General features: G+C 46.7%; 1 non-coding gene across 1 annotated transcript; it reads right to left on the minus strand.

The window, feature by feature from the left end:
* Positions 1 to 935: 935 nt before the first annotated feature.
* Positions 936 to 1,040, minus strand: LOC119970829. Its single transcript, XR_005461691.1, has one exon. It is a non-coding gene; the product is annotated as a U6 spliceosomal RNA (small nuclear RNA).
* Positions 1,041 to 6,019: the final 4,979 nt, after the last annotated feature.

The following is a 6,019-nucleotide window of genomic DNA, read 5'->3' on the forward strand; positions in this document are numbered from 1 at the left end:
GCGTCAACAGCCTCCGCACTTCCAGACGCTAGGTGGACGCCGGAGGAGTTGGCGCTGCGCTAGCCGGCGCCGAAGGGCCATGGCAGAGCCCTACAGGTGCCGGCGCGGAAGGAAGAAGTGCCCCCACGGCACAGGCCACCCTCAGATCGGTGGGCCCCGCCATGTGGGACCACGTCTAATCCATGTCGGTGGGACTGGCCAGAAACAGATGGTGTTTGGCCCATCAGGGCGCGGAGAATTGCCGGGGGGGCGCTGCCAACGACCGTGACATGAACCCCGCCCCCTGCTGAAAACCGGCGCCATAGAATACAGCAGCCGGCGTCGGGGCAGCGGAGCAGGATTTGCGCTGCCCACGGGGATTCTCCGACCCGATGGAGGGTCGGAGAATCCCACTTATGATGTATATTTTAAATATAATTGCTATGCAATACACCAAGTTTTCTTTTTACTAACCCGGTTCGGACTCGCTTGTGGTCTACAAAAAGTGGCTTCAAGATGACAAGTTTGGAAATGGGGTTTAGGGCAAAGTGAACCCTCTGATAACTGCCAAATTATGTCTATGCTGTGTGATCGTGGGCATGAGGGGTGTGCCCCTAAGGAAACAGAGTACCTCCACGTGGTATAGATGAATCAGTCGGTTAATCGAGTGACTCTCAACTATAGTAATAGATTTCCACGTGTGCCAGACCAATAAAAAATTATAATCTGTGCATTGCAGGTTTCGTTTTTTTTATTTTTAAAATTCATTTTTTCCAATTAAGGACAATTTAGCGTGGCCAATCCACCTACCCTACACATCTCTGGGTTGTGGGGGTGAAACCCACACAAACACGGGGAGAATGTGCAAACTCCACATGGACAGTGGCCCAGAGCCGGCATCGAACCTGGGACCTCGGCGCCTTGAGGGAGCAGTGCTGCGCCACCGTGCTGCCGAACAAAAATTGGAACGCTTCACGAACTTGCGTGTCATCCTTGCGTAGGGGCCATGCCAACCTTCTCTGTATTGTTCCAATTTTAGTGTACGTGCTGCTGAAGAGCACGCAGGTTTCTTTAACAGATTTGAAACCTGCTAAATTGCTGACTCATGTCACCTTTCCGATTCTCTGAGAAATTTGGAAAGTATAGACAGCTTTGTGTCGTGTATAATGCACTCGCAGCAAAAAACAATGTTTGTTGTTCTCCTACAATATTGTTCGATTACAAAATCCACACAGTAAGAAGTCTTACAACACCAGGTTAAAGTCCAACAGGTTTGTTTCAAACACGAGCTTTCGGAGCACGGCTCCTTCTTCAGGTGAATGGAAAGGCTTGTTCCAGAAATGTTTATATAGACACAGTCAGAGATGCCCCGGAATGCGAGCACCTGCAGGCAATCAAATCATCAAAGATGCAGAGAGAGAGGTAACTCCAGGTTAAAGAGGTGTGAATTGTCCCAAGCCAGTTCAGTCGGTAGGCCTCTGCAAGTCCAGGCTTGTTGGTGGGGGCCGAATGTAATGCGACATGAATCCCAGATCCCGGTTGAGTCCGCATTCATGCGTGCGGAACTTAGCTATAAGTTTTTGCTCAGCAATTTTGCGTTGTCGCGTCTCCTGAAGGCCTCCTTGTAGAATGCTGACCCGGAGATCAGAGGCTGAATGTCCTTGACTGCTGAAGTGTTCCCCAACTGGAAGGGAACAGTCCTGCCTGTTGATAGTCGCACGATGCCCGTTTATTCGTTGTCGCAGTGTCTGCATGGTCTCGCCAATGTACCACGCTTCGGGACATCCTTTCCTGCAGCGTATGAGGTAGACTACATTGGTCGAGTCGCACGAGTATGCGCCGCGTACCTGGTGGGTGGTGTTTCCACGTGTAATGGTGGTAATGGTGTAATTGGCGAGACCATGCAGACACTGCGACAACGAATAAACGGGCATCGTGCGACTATCAACAGGCAGGACTGTTCCCTTCCAGTTGGGGAACACTTCAGCAGTCAAGGACATTCAGCCTCTGATCTCCGGGTCAGCATTCTACAAGGAGGCCTTCAGGAGACGCGACAACGCAAAATTGCTGAGCAAAAACCTATAGCTAAGTTCCGCACGCATGAATGCGGACTCAACCGGGATCTGGGATTCATGTCGCATTACATTCGGCCCCCACCAACAAGCCTGGACTTGCAGAGGCCTACCGACTGAACTGGCTTGGGACAATTCACACCTCTTTAACCTGGAGTTACCTCTCTCTCTGCATCTTTGATGATTTGATTGCCTGCAGGTGCTCGCATTCCGGGGCATCTCTGACTGTGTCTATATAAACATTTCTGGAACAAGCCTTTCCATTCACCTGAAGAAGGAGCCGTGCTCCGAAAGCTCGTGTTTGAAACAAACCTGTTGGACTTTAACCTGGTGTTGTAAGACTTCTTACTGTGCTCACCCCAGTCCAACGCCGGCATCTCCACATCATAAAATCCACACAAACTGTACCATAGAGGTAAATTCGATCAGAACAAAAAATTGACTTGACATGCAATTGAGAAATTAAAACAAAATGCTTATGAGAATAGTGTTCTGCTGAGGCAGTGCTGCACTGTGTTGGTGCCATCTTTGGGATGAAAGGTTAAACTGAGCTTCCCCATCGTTTCTCTAGGTAGATGCAATGCGTCCCAGGACACATTCACAAAGAAAATCAGTGGAGTTCTCTCTATTCTCCTGACTAATATATATCTCTCACCTCATCACTTAATCACTAAATCAACCCATTATCACAGGATGTTTATGAGACCTTGCTGTGATCTCAGCAACGACTACACTTTATAGAAATACCTCATTGGCTGTATCATTTTGGCACATATTGAGGTTCTGAAAAACACCAAATCAATACAAGACTCCTCCTCTTGTTTTTCATTGGAAGTACAGTATGGCTCCACACCCAAATGCAAATATAACTGCAGTTATTTTGTTAAAGGTTTTAAAAATGTTTTAAATTATTTTATATTTAAGTTCATCTGATTCTTGAATGTTTCTGCGTGTGCTTGAAGGTTCTTTAAATTCTGTGTGTAAATTTACTTTAGTAGACAGCTAACTTTAGGTGAATTGAAGTTCAATCTTCTTCATTGTACTGCAGGCCAATTGCCTTGAGAACTAGTTCACATTTGCAATTCAGAGATATCGATTTTGGAAAGCTGACAAAGGTGAGATTTTCAGGGCGAGCAACTTCAAAGGTGAAAAGTTGTCTCAGAATAAGGGTGGTGATTGTTTTCATGTGAACTGGCTCTAGAAAGATGTTATCAATAAAGGGCGACTGTTCTGAAAGAAGCAGTGAGTTTAGGTTAATAGGGTAGAAATTGGACATTGTTGTGTTCATTTTATGGACATAAAGCGGGAGCAATGAGATCAGTATTGCAGACAAGTCTGCTGTGCCCAGTGACAGCTGAAAGGCATTCAACCTGAAACAGGATTGGGCCATTTTCCAGGCTACTCTGTGGGCATCAAAAAGGCAAATAATTGCAGGAGGTCAGAGACAGGTTAGGGGAGTAGAGTGGTTGGAGGAGTAGATTATCATATCTATCAATGATTTAGAAAATTGTATAGAAAGTTACATCCACAAATGTGCTGACGAGGAAAATAATATTGGTGGCATTGTAAGCAGTGTAAGTGGAAGCTAAACGCCAAAAAGATCGATTGATAGATTAAGTAAATAGGTAAATTGTGGTAAATGGAATTTAATGTTAGCAAATTGAGATCATGCACTTTGGATCAAAGAAGTATAGATCAGGATACTTTCTACATAGATTCATAAGATTTAGGAGCAGAATTAGGCCATTTGGCCCATCAAATTTGCTTCGCCATTATATCATGGCTGATATGTTCCTCATAGTTGTTCTAACCCACACAAGACCTGTGGGAATGGACCAATTAGCCTCCCAGTGAGCCTTGTAGAATATAAGCCTCCCTGGGCAGGACCCCATTAGTGGAGTAAATGGACTTGTGCATAAAAGCCGGCTCAGATGAGAGTCAAGAATGAGTAGTTCTGGCTGGGAATTGAAGTATACTGTGTATATAGTTAACTATGTAATAAAATAAGTTTCTTTACACCTTTCATTTTGGACTCCTCTGTGGCCACTAAAAGAGTGAATACCTTTTAAATATGTTTTTATTTTTCCCAAGTAGGGGGCAATTTAGCATGGCCAATCCACCTACCCTTTGGGTTGTGAGGTGAGTCCCACACAGGCACGGGAGATGTGCAAACTTCACATGGACAGAGACCCGGGGCCAGCATCGAACCCGGGTCCTCAGCACCATGAGGCAGCAGTGCTAACCACTGCACCACTGTGCCACCCCACAAAGGCCTATTTAGACCATATTTGGAGTATTCTGAGGAGTTCTGGGCCCTGTGCCTGGGAAGAATATATTGATCATGGAGGGAGTGCAATGTAGGTTTACCAGAAGAGATAACTGGATTCCAAGGATTAACTCACTGGGGAAGGATACACAACATGCCGTTGTATTCTCTAGAATTTAGAAGATTAAGGGGTGATCTGATTGAAAACTTTAGTATGTTTAGCTGAGAGATAAGGTAGATAAAAAGAAATAACATTCCCCTGGTTGGGGAATCTAGGATTAGGGGACATAATCACAGGCCTCCCCTGTGAGGCCTCGACGAGGTGCTGTTTATTACTGGTCCACACAAACATGGACAGGTTGTAATGGCACTGGGGGGTCTCCCAGGCCATTGGAGATCTCTAGGTGGTTGGACTCTGGGCTGGGTGGTAGCCTGGCACTCCCGATGGCACCTGGGCACCCTGGCACTGACAGCCTGGCACCTTGGCACAGTCACCATTTTACCCTGGCAGTGCCAAGGTGCCTGGGTGCCAGGTTGCCTGTGTCAGGGGTCAGGCCTGGGGCGCCTTGCCCTTAAGAGGTGGGGTGAGGAGGGGGACTCGCGGACCCCGGAAGAGGTATGTTGGGTGAAGTGGGGGGGTCCAGAGGCCGTGATGGGTCACTGTGGGGGTCAAGAAAGATCAGGGCTGCCTTTAAAAATGATTAATTGATTTGATTTAGATTTGTTGTCACCGAGGTACAGTGAAAAGAATTGTTCTGGATACAGTCCAGTTAGATCATTCCACACATGAAAAACGTAGGACATATGATAAATACACAATGTAAATATATACACATAGACATCGGGTGACGCATACAGAGTGTAGTGCTACACAGTAGAGAAGTTGCGTGGGAAGATCAGTTCAGTCCCTAAGAGGGTCATTCAGGAGTTTGGTAACAACGGGGAAGAAGCTGTTTTTGAACCTGTTAATGTGTGTTCTCAGACTTTTGTATCTTCTGCCCGATATAAGAGGTTGGAAGAGAGAATAGCCCAGATGGGAGGGATCTTTGATTATGCTGCCCGCTTTCCCAAGGCAGCGGGAGGTGTAGACAGAGTCAATGGATGGATGACGGGTTTGTGTGATGGACTGGGCTGTGTTCACAACTCTCCGTAGTTTCTTATGGTCTTGGGCCGAGCAGTTGCCAAACCAGGCTGTGATGCAGCCAGATAGGATGCTTTCTATGGTGGCATCTGGTGAAAGTCAATGTGGACATGCCAAATTTCCTTAGTTTCCTGAGGAAGTATAGGTGCTGTTGTGTTTTCTTGGTGGTAGCGCCGATGTAGGTGGACCAGGACAGATTGTTGGTGATATGCACCCTTAGGAATTTGAAGCTGCTAACCATCTCCACCTCAGCCCCATTGATGCAGACAGGGAGTAGTCTTCTTACACTGGCGAGCTGAGCTTGATAGTGTCGGAAATGAAGATGCGGCCTTCAACAGGGCGTTCCTCACCGAGGCCAAGGAAAATGGCAAATTGCCGTCGTATAGCGGGGTGTTTCTTGGTGCTGCAGCTGCCAATAAACATCCTGCTAAACATGCCCAAAAGAGGACTCTTTTTTCCTGCTGAATCGTGCCCATAGATCTTACCAATTATGATGTGATCAGGTTCAGCAGTGTATCCAGACCTCACATAGCATTGGTCAGAACTCATACCTTTCACCGT

This window comes from Scyliorhinus canicula, chromosome 8 (assembly GCF_902713615.1).
Source record: "Scyliorhinus canicula chromosome 8, sScyCan1.1, whole genome shotgun sequence".
Lineage (NCBI taxonomy): Eukaryota > Metazoa > Chordata > Chondrichthyes > Carcharhiniformes > Scyliorhinidae > Scyliorhinus > Scyliorhinus canicula.